The 17,277-nt window shown below is 36.1% G+C and overlaps 1 long non-coding RNA gene across 5 annotated transcripts in view; it reads right to left on the bottom strand.

The window, feature by feature from the left end:
• Positions 1-17,277, bottom strand: part of LOC132678708 (uncharacterized) — a 234,296-nt gene that overhangs the window by 168,950 nt on the left and 48,069 nt on the right. For 3 of the 5 annotated variants that reach the window (XR_014137260.1, XR_014137256.1, XR_014137257.1), the window contains exons 3-4: positions 9,457-9,536; positions 7,383-7,535 (exon numbers count right to left, since the gene is read on the bottom strand). This is a non-coding gene — a long non-coding RNA (uncharacterized LOC132678708). Of the gene's footprint in view, positions 1-6,664; positions 6,739-7,382; positions 7,536-9,456; positions 9,537-17,277 lie in introns of all 5 variants that reach the window. The other 2 variants (XR_014137258.1, XR_014137259.1) reach the window with 2 other exon arrangements.

The raw sequence follows: 17,277 nt of genomic DNA, 5'->3' as shown, positions 1-17,277 counted from the left end.
ACTGCTAGAACTGATTCATGAATTCAGCAAAGTTGCAGGATATAAAATCAATGCACAGAAATCGGTTGCGTTCCTATACACCAACAATGAAGTGACAGAAAAAGAAATCAAGGAATCGATCCCATTTACAGTTGCACAAAAAATTATAAAATACCTAGGAATAGATCTAACCAAAGAGGCGAAAAATCTATACACTGAAAACTATAGAAAGCTTATGAAAGAAATTGAAGAAGACACAAAAAAATGGGAAAATATTTCATGCTTCTGGATGGGAAGAAGAAATATTGTTAAAATGCCCATACTACCCAAAGCAATCTAGATATTCAATGCAATCCCTATCAAAGTAACACCAGCATTCTTCACAGAGCTAGAACAAACAATCCTAAAATTTGTATGGAACCAGAAAAGACCCCGAATAGCCAAAGCAATCTTGAAAAAGAAAACCAAAGCAGGAGGCATCACAATCCTGGACTTCAAGTTATACTACAAAGCTGTAATCATCAAAACAGTAGGGTACTGGCACAAGCACAGACACTCCGATCAATGGAACAGAATAGAGAACCCAGAAATGGACCCACAAACATATGGCCAACTAATCTTTGACAAAGCAGGAAAGAATATACAATGGAATAAAGACAGTCTCTTCAGCAGGTGGTGCTGGGAAAACTGGACAGTGACATGCAGAAGAATGAACCTGGACCACTTTCTTACACCATACACAAAAATAAACTCAAAATGGATGAAAGATCTCAATGTAAGACAGGAAACCATCAAAATCCTCAAGAAGAAAGCAGGCAAAAACCTCTATGATCTTGCCCATAGCAACTTCTTACTCAATGCATCTCCAGAGGCAAGGGAAACAAAAGCAAAAATGAACTACTGAGACCTCATCAAAATAAAAAGCTCTACAGAGCGAAGGAAACAATCAGCAAAACTAAAAGACAACTGACAGAATGGGAGAAGATATTTGCAAATGACATATCAGATAAAGGGTTAGTATCCAAAATCTATCTCAACACCCAAAAATTCCACACCCAAAAAACAAATAATCCAGTGAAGAAATGGGCAAAAGACATGAATAGACACTTCCCCAAGGAAGACACCCAGATGGCCAACTGACACATGAAAAAATGCTCCACATCACTCATTATTAAGGAAATACAAATCAAAACCACATTGAGATACCACCTTACACCTGTCAGAATGGCTAACATTAACAACTCAGGCAACAACAGATGTTGGTGAGGATGCGGAGAAAGAGGATCTCTTTTGCATTGTTGGTGGCAATGCAAGCTGGTGCAGCCACTTTGGAAAACAGTATGGAGGTTCCTCAAAAAACTAAAAATAGAACTACCCTACAACCCACCAATTGCACTACTAGGCATTTATCCACAGGATACAGGTGTGCTGTTTCGAAGGGACACATGCTCCACAATGTTTATAGCAGCACTATCAACAATAGCCAAAGTATGGAAAGAGCCCAAATGTCCATCGATGGATGAATGGATAAAGAAGAAGTGGTATATATATATATATGTACAATGGAGTATTACTCGGCAATCAAAAAGAATGAAATCTTGCCATTTGCAACTACGTGGATGGAACTGGAGGGTATTATGCTAAGTGAAATTAGTCAGTCAGAGAAAGACAAAAATCATATGACTTCACTCATATGAGGACTTTAAGAGACAAAAGAGATGAACATAAGGGAAGGGAAACAAAAATAATATAAAAACAGGGAGGGAAACAAAACAGAAGAGACTCTTAAATATGGAGAACAAACTGAGGATTGCTGGAGGGGTTGTGGAGGGGGGATGGGCTAAACGGGTAAGGGGCACTAGGAATCTACTCCAGAAATCATTGTTGCACTATATGCTAAGTAATTTGGATGTAAATTTTAAAAACAAAAATTAAAAAGCAGAAAAAAAGAATATTACCTAAAAAGAATAAAATGACAGGTGACAGAATGAACAAAAAGTAAAAGCCATATATATGCAGGTTAAAAGAGACGCTTTTCAGACCTAAAGACACATATAGACTGAAAGTGAAGGGATGGAAAGGCATTTATAAATGTGAAAAGAAATCCAGGATATCCTTATTTATATCAAACAAAATAGACTTTAAAACAAAGACTCTAACAAGAGACAGAGAAGGACACTATATAAGCATAACGGAAACAATCCAAAAAGAAGATATAACAATTGTACATATACACCCAATATGGAACCACCCAAATACTTAAAGCAGCTAATAACAAACTAAAAGAAGTAATCGATTATAATACAATAATAATAGGGGACTTTAACACCCCACTTACAACAATGGATAGGTCATCTAAAAAGAAAATCAACAAGGAAACAGTGGCTTTGAATGCCATACTGGATCAGATGAATCTAACAGATATATTCAAAACATTCCATTCTAAAACAGCAGAAAACACATTCTTTTCAAGTGTACATGGAACATTCTCCAGAATGGATCACATATTAGGCTACAAAACAAGTTGCAACAAATTCAAAAAGATCGAAGGCATAGCATGCATTTTTTCCGACCACAATGCTATGAAACTAGAAATCAACCACAAGAAAAATCTGGACATAAGACAAATACATAGAGGCTAAAACATGCTACCAAGCAATAAATGGGTCAACCAAGATATCAAAGAAGAAATCAAAAAATATGTGGAGACAAATGAAAATGAAAACACAACGGTCCAAAATCTTTGGGACACAGCAAAAGTGGTTCTAAGAGGGAAGTTTATAGTGATACAGGCCTGCCCCAAGAAGCAAGAAAAATCTCAAATAAACAACCTAACTTTACAACTAGAGAAGCTAGAAATAGAAGAGCAAGCAACACCCCAAACCAGTAGAATGAAGGAAATAATACAGATTAAAGCAGAAATAAACAAAATAAAAACTAAAAAACAATAGAACAGGTCAATGAAACCAGGGATGGTTCTTTGCAAAGATTAACAAAATTTATAAACCTTTAGCCAGACTCATCAAAAAGAGAAAAAGAGAGATAAGACTCAAACAAAATCAGAAATGAAAGATGAGAAATAACAACCAACACCACAGAAATACAAAGGATCATAAGAGAATATTATGAAAAATTATATGCCAACAAATTGGACAACCTAGAAGAAATGGCTAAATTCCTAGAAACATATCCCAAAACTGAATCAGGAAGAAATAGAAATTTTGAACAGATGAATTACCAGCAAAGAAATTGAATTAGTAATCAAAAAACTCCCAACAAACAAAAGTCCAGGACCACACAGCTTCACAGGTGAATTCTACCAAATATACAAAGAAGAATACCTACTCTTCAAACTATATCAAAAACAGAAGAAAGAAGCTTCCAAATTTATTCTATGAGGCCAGCATTACCATGATACCAAAACCAGATAAAGACACTTCCAAAAAAAAAAAAAAAAAGAGAGAAAGAGAACTACAAGCCAATATCTCTGTTGAATATAGATGCAAAAATCCTCAACAAAATATTAGCAAATTGAATCCAACAATACATTAAAAAAATCATTTACGATTGAGTGAGATTTATTTCCAGGATGCAAGAGTAGCTCAATATTTATAAATCAATCATGATAAATCACATCAGTAAGAGAAAGGGTAAGAACTATATGATCATTCCAATAGATGCAGAAAAATCATTTGACAAAGTACAACATCCATTCATGATAAAAAAAAAAAAGAAGCCTCAACAAATCTAGGTTTAGAAGGCATCCAAATCGGTAAAAAGAAGTAAAACTTTCACTATTTGGAGATGACATGATACTATATATAGAAAACCCTAAAGACTCCACCCAAAAACTATTAGTATTGATAAATGAATTCAGTAAGGTCACAGGATACAAAATTAATATGCAGAAATCCATTGTATTTCTTTTCTTTTAAGTTTATATATTTATTTTGACAGAGAGGGAGGGGAGGGGCAGAGAGAGAAGGAAAAAGAGACAATCCCAGGCAGGCTCCACACTGTCAGTGCAGACCCCAGTGCAGGGCTTGAACTCACGAATCTTGAGATCATGACTTGAGCTGAAATCAGATGCTTAAGCAACCGAGCCACCCAGGCAGCCCCAGAAATTAATTGTATTTCTATATACCAATAATGAAGCAGCAGAAGGAAATTAAGAAAACAATCCCATTTACAACTGCACCAAAAGTAATAAAATACCTAGGAATATACTTAACCAAGGAGGTGAAAGACCTAAACTCTGAAACTATAAAATATTGTTGAAAGAAACTGAAGAAAACACAAACAAATGGACAAATACTCTATGTTCATGAAGTAGAAGAACAAATGTTCATCAACTGTCTATACTACTCAAGCAATCTGCTAAATTAATGCAATCCCTATCAAAGTACCAACAGCATTTTCCCCAGAACTAGAATAAACAATCTTAAAATTTGCATGGAACAACAAAAGACCTCAAACAGCCAAAGCAATCTTGAAAAACAAAACTGGAAATATCATAATCCCAGATTTCAAGGTATGCTACAAAGCTGTAGTAATCAAAACAACACTGTACTGGCACAAGAACAAACACGTAGATCAATGGAATAGAATAGGGAGCCCAGAAACAAACCCACAATTATTTGGTCAATTAATCTTCATACAAGGAGGTAAAAATATGCAATGGGAAAAAGACAGTCTCTTCAACAAATAGTGTTGGGAAAACTGGACAGCTACAGAAAGAAAGAAAGAAAGAAAGAAAGAAAGAAAGAAAGAAACAAACAAACAAACAAAGAAACAAAGAAAGAAAGAAACAAAGAAGCAAAGAAAGAAACAAAGAAACAAAGAAACAAATAAAGAACAAAAGAAAGAAAGAAAGAAAGAAAGAAAGAAAGAAAGAAAGAAAGGGAGAAAGAGAGAGAGAAAGAGAAAGGAAGGAAGAAAAAGAGATGGAAAGAGAGGAAGGGAGGGAGGGAGGAAAGAGAAAGAAAGAAAGATATTTAGAAAGAAAGAAAGAAAGAGAAAAAGAAAGAATGAGAAGGGGGTGGGAGGGAGAGAGGAAGAAACAAACTGGACCACTTTGTTACACCACACACAAAAATAAACTCAAAATTGATTTAGGACCTAAATGTAGGAACTGAAACCATTAAAATCCCAGAAAAGAGCACGGCAATAATTTATGTGACATCAGCCATAGCAACATTTTTCTAGATATGTCTCCTGAGGCAGTGGAAACAAAATAAAAACAAACTATTGACACTACATCAAAAAAAAAAAAAATCTGTTGCACATTGAAGGAAATAATCAACAAAGCTAAAAGATAACCTAATGAATGGGAGAAGATATATGCAAATGACATATCTGATAAAGGGTATCTATAATATATAAAGAACTTATACAACTCAACACCAAAAAAATAAAATTATCCAATTAAAACATGGGCAGAAGACATGAAGAGACTTTCTCCAAAGAACACATACAGATGGCCAAAAGACACATTAACGGATGCTCAACATGACTCATCATCAGGGAATTGCAAAAATCAAAACCACAATGAGATGCCTCATACCTGTCAGAATGGCTAAAATAAAAAGCATAAGAAACAAGTATTGGCAAGGATATGGATAAAAAGGATCATTCTTGCACTGTTGGTGGGAATGCAAACTGACGCAGCTACTGTAGAAAATAGCATGAAGTTTTCCAAAAAATTAAAAATAGAACTACCATATGATCCAGAAATTCCACTACTACTGGGTATTTACCCAAAGAATATAAAACATTAATTAGAAAAGATATTTGCACCTCTATGTTTACTGCAGCATTACTTACCATAGCCAAATTATGGAAGCAGCCCAAGTATCAATAGATGAATGGATATAGAAGATGTGTGTATGTGTGTGTGTGTGTATGTGTGTGTGTGTGTGTGTGTGTGTGTGTGTGTGTATCATCAATTTGTTCCCTGTAGTTAAAAGTCTGTTTCTTGGTTTTCCTCTCTTTTTTTCCCCTACGATTGTTTGTTTTGTGTCTTAAATTCCACATATGAGTGAAATTATATAGTATTGGTCTTTCTCTGACTTATTTCACTTAGCATAACACTCTCAAGCTCCATCCACATTGTTAACTACAGAGAACAAACGGATGGTTACCAGAGGGGAGGTGGGTGGAGGGATGGGTGAAATAGGTGAAGGGGATGAAGAGCACACTTAGGATGAGCACTGAGTAATGTATGGAATTGTTGGACCACTATATTGTATACCTGAAACTAATGTAACACTGTATGTTAACTATACTGGACTAAAATTTTAAAAAAGATTTGGAAAGCAAATAAAAAAAATGAAACGAGGGTGCTTGGGTGGCTCAGTCAGTTAAGTGTCTGACTTCAGTTCAGGTCATGATCTCACAGCTCCTGAGTTCGAGCCCTGTGTCGGGCTCTGTGCTGAGAGCTCAGAGCCTTGAGCCTGCTTCAGATTCTGTGTCTCCCTCTCTCCCTGCCCCTCCCCTGCTCACGCTGTGTCTCTCTCTCAAAAGTAAACATTAAAAAAATGAAATTGATAGCCACAAACTAAGAGAAAATATTCAAAATAAAAAATAAGAAAATATCCAAATACCTGACAAAACTCCTGTATCAAGAATATAAAAGGAACACTTGCAACTAAATAATAAGACTAGCAACCAATAAAAATAAAGATACCTGTTATATTGATTCCAAAATTGATCACATGACCAGCTATTAGCCTAGCAGGACTTCTGACTGTTTGATATTGTCTAAAGGGAAAAGTATGCAATTTCAGGAATATTGCTGGATTTATTTCATTCAAACTTTCACACAGTGTGAAACAAATTAAAAAACAGAGAGCAGGTACTTCTGCAAGTTTACAGACCAGGTTGTAAGACCTATTTTGAGCCTGCTCCACTAATAATGCCTGACCTCTAAATGTCTACATATAAGAGAGTAAAGTGAGAAAAGTGAAAGGAAAAAAAGTATACTATGTGGCTCCACTTCCAAAAAAGTTGTAGAAATGTAAGCACCAAATATTAATTTGACCACAGTTTTGATATAACTCTATTGAGAGTGATAAATTGAAAAGCAACTCTTCTGGAAACTAGGATGTTAGACAGAAATTGAGAATTAACTCATAAATTATATTTTATAAAATGTGCACTGATTCACAGAACTGTACCAAACCAAACTATGATATTCTTTATAGACTCTCACAATTAGCACCAGTTTATTCAGACTCCTACACATAAGACCACAAATAAACTGAGGCAAGGGTAACTCCACATAGTCTCATGTTTTCTAAAACCACTAATGTTCCACCTGCCCCTTAATTTACAAAGTCTGACCAATCCCTGCTAAGACCACCGCAAATTTTGTAACACCCCTTAAGACTCCCTTTGAAACTCACCTTTGCTCTCCATGATGTAGGGTCTTCTTTGTTGCAGAAAATAATAAATTTAACTTGCTTTCAGCTGTGTTCCTAATGGTCTCTGGTTTATGTTGAAAGCAGAATGGGAAGACAAGAAGATAGTGTGTGGTGCTAGATCCTCATCCTCCCCAGCTGGAAGTGAATAGACAATCCATAAAATTTATAAATCAAGAAGCAACAATAAAAACATGTTATTTAGACATAAGTAGGAGTGTCTGAGTAGCTCAGTCAGTTGAGTGCCCGACTCCTGCTTTTGGCTTAGGTCATGTTCCCGGGTTTGTGGGGTTGAGCCTGGCATCAGGCTCTGGGCTGAGCGTGGAGCCTACTTGAGATTCTTTCTCTCCCTCTGCCCCTCTCCCTTGCACGGGCATGCTCTCTCTCTCTAAAATAAACAAACAAACAAACAAAAAACAAATAAAATAAAATAAAATTTAGACATAAGGAGACAGGTATCAAAACAATCAGCTAAGGAAACTAAAAAGTAGTTGCCTCAGGGAATGAGTTAGAAGATGATTATTTTGTTTAAAATCTTGAACAGTCTAGGTGGCTCAGTCAGTTAAGTGGCCAACTCTTGATTTCAGCTCAGGTCACGATCTCATGGTTCCTGGGATCAAGCCCTGCCTAGGATTCCCGCACTGATGGCGTGGAGCCAGCTTGGGATCCTCTCTCTCCCCTCTCTCTCTGCTTCTGTCCCCCACTCATGCTCTCTCTCTCTCAAAATAAATAAATAAACATTTTTAAAAAATCTTGAGGTACCATTTCATCGTTAAGCATATATTACTTTGATAATAATGAAATTATATTGAAAATAATAAATTAAATATACATTTCAGAACAAAATAGGAAAACAAAGCCATTTATATTTCTTGCTTACCTGAATTTATATTCACTCAACAAATATTTCTTTATTGAATACCACTATATCCCAGACACAAGTATAGGTACTAAGTATCAGCAAAGGAAAAAAAAGACAAAAAACATCCCTGCCCTAAAAAAGTTCAGATAGATGAGGAAAGTGGGCCCTGCTCATCTCCCAAAAGGTAAAACAGTTCTAGATCACATAGCTGGCAAACGGCTAAGCCAGGATTTGAAATAAGGTCATCTGATTCTAGACCCTACTGATTTTAATTTTAATTATAGACAGATTGGGACAGGGACAGGAAATTTCCAAAATGAATCTAGGGCATCTTATTAGTGCCAAAATGTAAGAAAGTACTCAAACAAAAAAAAAAAAAAAAAAAAAAAAAGGACTCCAATAAAAAGTGTATGTCAAAAAAACACAGTAGTCAATTGCAAGAGATCACAATGGCCAAAGCTATAATAATTTGAGCAACAAAATAAGGAAGTATTGGATTATAGCCCAAAGTATAAACCAAATATCCATGAGTCCATACTGACTTAGATAAATGATAAATACATATGTAAGTCATGTATACATACATATATACATACATATGAGAGAATAAACAAATATCCCATGCAGCATTCCAAATAATATATGACCAGTACTCATTAAAACTCTCAAGGTCATTAAAAACAAGGAAAATCTAAGAAACTTTCCCAGTCCAGAGGAACTTAAGGAGACATGACAACTAAATGCAATGTAGTATTTTAGATGAGATTCTGAAACTGAGAAAGGACATTAGGTAAAAACTAAGGGAATCTGAATAAAGTCTGAGCTTTAGTTATTAATAGCATTCAACATTAGTTCATTAATTGTAACACACATACCACACTTCTGCAAGATGTTAATAATAGGGGAAACTGGGCTCAGGGTACATGGGAACGCTCTGTAATATCTTTGCCATTTTTCTGTAAATCTAAACCTATTTCTTAAAATGAGGTTTATTTTTAAAAGATTTGAACAAGTGAAAAATATCTGCACAGCTTGGCAATTTGGCAATTAGGATCTGTTCTGTTCTTCAAAAATAACAACATAGACCCTAGCTGGCTAAATCTCCTTATCATGTACTCTATGAAACAAGCTGTTTAAAGCCAAGGTTATGAATTCCAAATGAATATTCTAGAAAAAGTGTATTAAAATAAAATATACCTTAATATCAAAAGTAGTTCTCTCTAGGGCATGATCACAGATGACCTTTTTGTTGTTGTTTTCTGTGTTTTCCAAGTTATCTGCAATAAGCATGTATTACACATATAATTTCAGAAAGGAGCATAATACTACTAAAAGAAAAGAAAGGTGCTTTTAGTAAAATTTGCAATTAAATAACTGCAGAGGCACCTTCTTTAGGGGAAGGAAAAGGAAGAACATTATTCTATAAATACTATATGCCAGTCCCTGGGCTGGGCACTTAACATATATTATCTCATTTAGGTGTGTAAAATAAAAGATGTCCTTGAATTGAATCACATTTGGAGAGTATTTTATGTTTATTAAGCCATTATAAGCTTTAAACAAAAATGCAAAGGCATGCTTTTTAGAATTCTGGTCATGCCTTTTTTTTGCTCCGATGCTGAAAGCACAATTAGTTACCCACCACCTAACATGTCATCTACATTTTTCTCTTGTCACATATTTTTATTTGATCCACTTCTGAAGAGAAGCCAATACACCATGTCATGCCTATATATGAATCTCTTTAAACTAATTTTATGCTTCATTGTGAAATAATTGATTTGTGATTCACAGGACATTAATTAACTCATAAGCCTTTAATAGTAAGTAAATAATGAAGTTTAGAAAATGATGGCATGTAATTGAGTCTAAAGGGACTCTTTTCCACACTTTGTTTTTGTTTTGCTTTTTATATTATATCAAATAAAGATGGACAAAATTTTAATCACATTGATCACAGATGTTAAGATCACAAATTTTATTATATGTCAATATTTTTACATAGGGCCCATTTTCTATAAAAGCCTATCTCAGGACCATTTCCTTTGAAAGCCTAACTCAAAATCAAAACTATAATCAATAACCAATTCCTATTATTCTTGCAAGTGATTGCTGAAAATGGATGCTCAGTAAACCTGTAAATTTGTAGATTTGTAGATGGTTTTCTCTAAAGATTTCCAACAAATATAGAAAAAAAAACTGTTTTTTCCCCTGACACCTCTTTCTAGAGGTGACTTCTAAATTCCATCAAGTGACAATACTGTAATTATTGAGTACTGGCTTAGCATTTTATCATATAGTCTGATTTAATCCCTACAATAATTTGTGGTATAGGTACTATTAGCCCCAATTTAAAGAAGTCTGTGTGAAGTCACACAGCAGTAAGTAGAAGAGTTATGTCTCAAATCTGTGTTATATCTGATTCCAAAGCCCAAAGTTTTAATCACCCTGCTGTACTATTTCTTAGCATTGGTGCCTCTATTTGAGACTGAGCTTCAGCTCCCCACTTCCTCAGCTCCCCCTGGGAAGTTGACCTTACCCTAGTTCTATGCCACCCTATCCAAACCACCCTCATCTCTCACCTAGACTACTACAGAAGCCTCCTTGCTGAGATCCATGGTCTCCCTAATCCTTTCTTTGTGTCCTTTTCCTCCATCCCTCAGCCTCAATCCATTCTCTACACTGTAACCACAATGATTTTTCTCAAACCATGAGGCCTACAAGCCATTAACTGTTTGCTGTGTGAATCTCCACCTTCATCTTGTACAATGCTATCCCTCACTCCCTGTGCTCCTGCCATAGTCTAGTCTTCTTTACATATGAATATGTACCATAGTCCCTCCTGCCACAGGACTATTGCATATGCTGTTCCCTCTCCCTGGACCATTCTTTGCCTAGTTAACTCCTGCTCACCTTTCACATAACTACTCATGATAACACCAACAGAAAGCATTCCTTGACCTCCATATGAAGACATAACTCCTCCTGTTATACACTCCAGCAACATGCATCTCTGTTCCATTACATGATATCATTACAATGTTATGTTTGCTTTTGTGATTACCTGATTAAGGTCTTATCTAAGCCACTATGCCCTACTATGCACCAGATTTTAAGCTCAGTGAAGACAAAGACTCTGTTTGCTTTTGCTCCCTATTATGATTTTGCACACAGCAAGGTTTCAACAAATGCCTATAACTGAATAACTATTCCCACTCTATACCACTATCATCATCCACATAGGGACTACTATCCTTCTCCAATAGGAAGAATGTCCTCTGCCCCTCCATAAGGTCTAAGGCAGGAGTAAAAATTAGACAAAGAGGGGAGATAAATACAAACAGTAGTGGCTGCAGAATAAACCTCCTGGGATCCATGGACAAGAATTTCAACAGCTACTTTAAATTCTAGGTATTGGTTTCATATGCATATTTCCAGCCACCAGAATTTCTCAGAGGCATTTCAAGTTTAACACGCTCCAAACTGAACTATTTTGATTTCTCCTCTAAATCCATTCCTCCCTAGTTTTCCCCACCTCAATAAATGGCATCACGTTGTATCCAATTCCCAGGCCAAAAACCTAAGAATCATGCCTGATTTGCCTTTTTATCATATACCCTACATTTAAATTCAAATTTGCCCTCTGTTCAAAGCCCTCCAATGGCTCCTTTTGTACTTAAATAAAATCCAAAATGTTTATTTGACCTTAACACTTTTCATAATATGGCCCCTCATCATCTCTTCGACCTTGTTTCCTCTTTTGTTCCCTTCCTCATAGCAGTTCAGCATCATGGGCTTCTTTACCAATGTTCTTGGAAGATGCACATGACCACTTCAGAATCTTTGTACTTGCTTCCCTGTGCCTCAAAGGGTCTTACCTCAGATATTTACTCAGTTCATACTCCCTACTACTTTCAGGGCACACTGTTCACGTTTCCCTTACTGAAAGTTCTTCCCTCATCACCATATCTACATAGCCCTCATTGGTGTTCTAAGCTCTGTATCTCTTTCCCTTTTATAAATAGCACTTATCGCTACTGTATTAAATTATATATTTATTTATGTATTTATTCATCTACACCTCTACTGCTATATTTTAAACTCCTCAAGGGTTATCTGTCCTGTTAAGTATCTAGGAGCTAAATAATTATCCCATGAATGAATGAACATTATTGTCAAAGCCCAACTCTTTTGCATTATTTAACAGTTTGAATTTTTTATATCAGAGTAGACTTGGAATAGGAAATAAATGAACTATTTAATAACTAATGTTAAAAAAAGATAGCAATGCAAAATGTAATCTTTTAATGATTAGCTAAGAATGATTACAAATCTGTACAAAAGAGTTGTAAAAAATTAATTAAAGCTTATTGTTGTGGTTTCTTAATTGGTTTAGGAAACTTTGAGATCAGATGAATTATTTCCTTTATTGTTTCCCTTTAGCCTTCCTCTGCAAAGTCTGTCATTAATGGCTAATCATGACAATCATATGGCAATAATATTATGTGTCAATGCAAAGATTATATAATGTATAAGAAAAAAGACAACAATGTTAAAGGCAGTAAATTTGTTAAGTGATTCACCCTGTGATTACTCAGTAAGTAAAAGCATAAGAGATATGGACAGAAGCTCACTATTAATTTTTTTCTTTATGTTACACTAACATTACATTACAAATTACAAATTTCTGATTCAAGCAAAAAAAGAAAGATGACAGGCAAATTAACACTATATTTTCTGTTTTAGATGATGGATACTTCACCCTAAAGTTTTCAGCATGCTAGAGGAAATCTGAGAGAGCTCAAAAGGACCAATTTATTTCAACAGGTCAGAAAAGCAAAGAATCAGTCCGGACACTCCCCTTCCCGGTACTCAGTGCCACCTCCCCCCACTATTCAATGCATCATCGAGCCCTAACTATTAATATGTCTCAAAGTCGTCAGTTTAACGCTTTAGGTAGCCACTGCCCTAATCCTCTTACTCGGGTTATAAAATAGTTTCTTGCAGCATCTGGGTGGCTCAGTTGGTTAAATGTCCAACTCTTGATTTTGGTTCAGTCATCATCTCACACGTTCATGAGATCGAGCCCCGCATCCAGCTCTGCACTGACAGCATGGAGCCTGACTGAGATTCTCTCTCTCCCTCTCTCTCTGCCCCTCCCCTGCTTGCTCATGGGTGTGCAAGTGCACGCACGCACACACACACACACGTTCTCTCTCTCAAAATAAATAAAACAGGGTTTTTTTTAAGTTTCCTGAAATGTTACTCCACATTCATCTGTTTTCCTTCAGCTCCATTCTCCAGTTTACAGCAGAGGATATTCCAAGACACAAATCCAGTAATGTCCTTCTATTCCTTAAAAACATACAGTGGCCTCTTCTTGCTTTTAGAAGAATTCTGGTCCTTAATGAGGCCTAAAGGCCACATATGTTCTGGCCTCTGCCTAACTCCCCAACCTCATTAGGAACCACTTTTGCCTTTACTCTTTCCACTTGAGCCACACCATTTTCCTGTTTGATCCTTCAAGATGCCAAATGCCTTTTTGTCTCAGAGCCCCCCTCTGTAGGTATCATTATGATTTCAGATCAAGGCCATTCCCTGAAGGGAAGTCTCCCAGTCCCTCCAGACTAGGAGAGACTCTTCAGTTACAAGTCCTCATGGGTGTTCTCTGACCTTTTCCACTACAACACATGCCATAATTACACATTTATTTATTTACTATTTCTCTTCTACATTATACCCTGTACGCCTCCTAAAAGCCGGAACCACAGTAGTGGCACTTGCTATTATATCCCAACACCAAACATGTAATCTAGTATACAGAAGTTCAGTAAATATTCCATGATAACTGCATGAGATGAGAAGACACAGCCAAATGTTGGCATAAGGAATCTGTGCTACATTTAAGAGCATTTTCCCAGCATCAATTAACATTGGAATGGGATCCCAAAAAAGGTTGAAGAATCATCCTCTATGGAGACTCTTAAAAAAACAGTATGTATCAGCCTAGAGCTGCACTATACAATATGGTAGCCATTAGCCAAATGTGGCTATTGAGTTCTTGAAGTATGAGAAAAGTCCTAAATTTTTATACTGACTACATGTTGAAATACTATTTTGGATATATTAGGTTAAATAAAATATATTGCTAAACTTAATTTTGCCTCTTTATTTTTAACTTTTTTAATGTAACTACTAGGAAATTTAAAATATATGAATCTCACATTATATTTCTGCTAGACCACAGTGGTCTATGCATTTCAGGACAATACTACCTGAAGATAGGCATGACATAGTGAGACAAACCGTGGACAAGGATCTGAATACTGCAAAAAGTCCTGAAGAATCTTCTTGTGTTAGCAGTGTGTTTCTGTCTCCCAATATCATCCCATCCCACTTGGCTGTGCCTGTGCTATTTCACCACACACCCAAATATTTGTTCAATACATGGACCCACTTGGTTAAACAAAGTGAACTTCTAAGTTCCTCCTTATGCCTTTCGGTAATTTAAAGTCTAACATAAAGTTTGCAAAGTTCAGCTTTATCACTTTACTGAATTCCAAATGGCCGGTTTGTTGACAGAGGGCTTGGGACAAAGTGTGGCATGATATGTCATTTCTAGCCAAGGTAACTAGGAACTAAATATTACAAGCAGTAGCTCTATGTAGAACTGCAGATTCACAGTTTTACGAATTCTCTACATACCTCTGAAAGCTTCACCCCTCAGAGTTTTCTTTTTGTTCCTCTAGCAGTTTGCCCATGTCCTTTTCACATGCTGTCTTCCTCTTAAGATCCTGAGGCAAGTGAATGGATTTATCTTGGTATCCCTAATACCTAGCCTAGCACAGTGCCTGATACAAAGTAAGCACTCAATAAATCTTTTCTAGAATGTGTTGAGTGAATGTACTTTCCCTTACTCTGATCACTCCTTGACTCTAACCTAAGCACTGACTGTAGATAAAATTTATAGGCTTGTACTTAATGAACCATCACCCAGAGATTGTTTTAGGACCATTTTATGAGTATGTGTTTTAAGTGACTAAATCAAAGACAGAGTATTGAACCTCTTGAAAATGCTTAGGGCTATGCTTTAAGCATTTCACATGTTCAGTATACACTAACTGGCTAACAAATTATAATCATTAGATCAAATACTATTCCCACAAAAAGGTGAAGGACCAGACCACAATTTCTCTTAGCACACTCCACTTCATGATCAACAGGCTATGCTTAGGTATACAATTAGTATTGACACAACTTAGTGAGTGTACCTCTAACACGTAAGCTACAGTTTACGATAAGCTGCAACCACCAAAATATGAAGTCCAGGTGATTCCTTTTGAACATAAACTCTTCATAACATAAAGATGACTGAAAAAATACATCAAGAATGTGTACTGAATAATTTATCTTAGGCAATTAGGTCTAGGTGAGTAGAGCCACAAAGTAGTTGTGGGTACATGACAGACTAATACATACAAGCTTCATGTTTGACCAGCTGCAACCAAGACCTTGCTTCTGCACAAGGACATTAAGAGGCACAGCAGCATGCCTGTTGACTGCCAGAAATCAACATGAGGAGACAGATAACCATGGTACCTGGCAGCCTGAGAAATTCGCTGTTTCAGCAAAAGCATCAGGCGGGTTAACCAGGTGAAGGACAATGCAACAAATATCATCCACAGTTCTAGAAATTTTTGCTAATAGGAGCCCAGTCCAAGTATACTCTTGGGCTGAGTCCAACATCTGAGTGAAATGTGAACATTAACCACTCAGGTATAAGTAAATTGGAAATTCAGTTTTGGGGATTTCAGTTGAGTGATTCTCATCAAGAAGTCACAACCTCAAGGCAGAAGAGATTTTGCTTTATAGCAGGTTTTTCTTCTACACTGATAGCCCAAGCAGAAATACTAGATCACAAGATTGTTTTTAATGGTTAAAGTGTATGTGTGCATGTATGTATGCGTGTGTACTTCTCCAAGTTTTGTAAACCTGAACAACCAACATTTATACATATAAATGGCTAACCTGGCATACATCCAGGCCATTACTACTTTTATCCTTGGTGGCCATCGACTGCCTTAGCAATGATCTAGAGAAAATGTGTATGGAGAAATTGCAATCCCATTTCAGTAATTGATAGATAGTGGGTCCCAGGCTTTGTGGCAGTCATAACCTCTAGCCATTCCATTTTTCCATAAACAAAGGAATAATCAATTGATGTGGATTCAACTAGGGGCATGAACATTATCTTTGCCAACATATTCTCTTCTTGCTAAGAACTGCAACTTGCCATTTTGCAAGCAATCAGTGTAGCAAAGAGATCTCATAAAACTCATAAAAAGCTATTTAACCCATTATGTGAATGAGATGCTACAGAAGAAAAAGAAATGATAGGTAATAGGGAAGGGGAAGGAAGGAAAATATGGGATTTTCCAGAGCAATGATAATATATAGGAAAATTCAAAGGGGAATTATAAAATAATTTCGGCTACATTATGAATTAGGATATTGGATTGTCTAAGAACCCAACTACCATTTGTAATGACGTTTCCATGGGGAATGTCTCTAAAATGATTTTCTGAAATGAAATCTCCTTTATATCACTTTTTGCCTAGAAAAAGATTTAAATGAAGAGCAGTAAAAAGTAGTTATGGTTAATAAAAAATCAAAAGAATTCATTTATTCTGCCCTACTTATTGGAGTTACAGGAAAGTAAACAAAGCATTTGTATGCTAACTTTAACCAGATGTAGGGGTACCATAAAATACAAAGGAGGGGCCTGGAGGTAGAGAGGTGGTCAAAGAAGGCATGTAAGGGGGATGATTTGAGAGACTTGAAAGAATGTAAAGGGCAGGTAAGAGTATTCTTGGCATAATAAAAAAAAATAAAAAACAAAAAATTACTTCTGGAAGCAAGAGAAATAATAAAGTCAAGGAAGACTCCCAGATTTCTGGTTTTAGCTCCAAAGAAATAGTGGTACCACTCCCCAAGAGAGGGAAAAAAGAGAGTTACAGA

The sequence above is a fragment of the Panthera onca genome, chromosome A2, assembly GCF_046562875.1.
Source record: "Panthera onca isolate mPanOnc1 chromosome A2, mPanOnc1 haplotype 2, whole genome shotgun sequence".
NCBI lineage: Eukaryota > Metazoa > Chordata > Mammalia > Carnivora > Felidae > Panthera > Panthera onca.
Note: the sequence above shows the minus strand (reverse complement) of the source record. Positions and strands in the feature narration are given on the sequence as shown.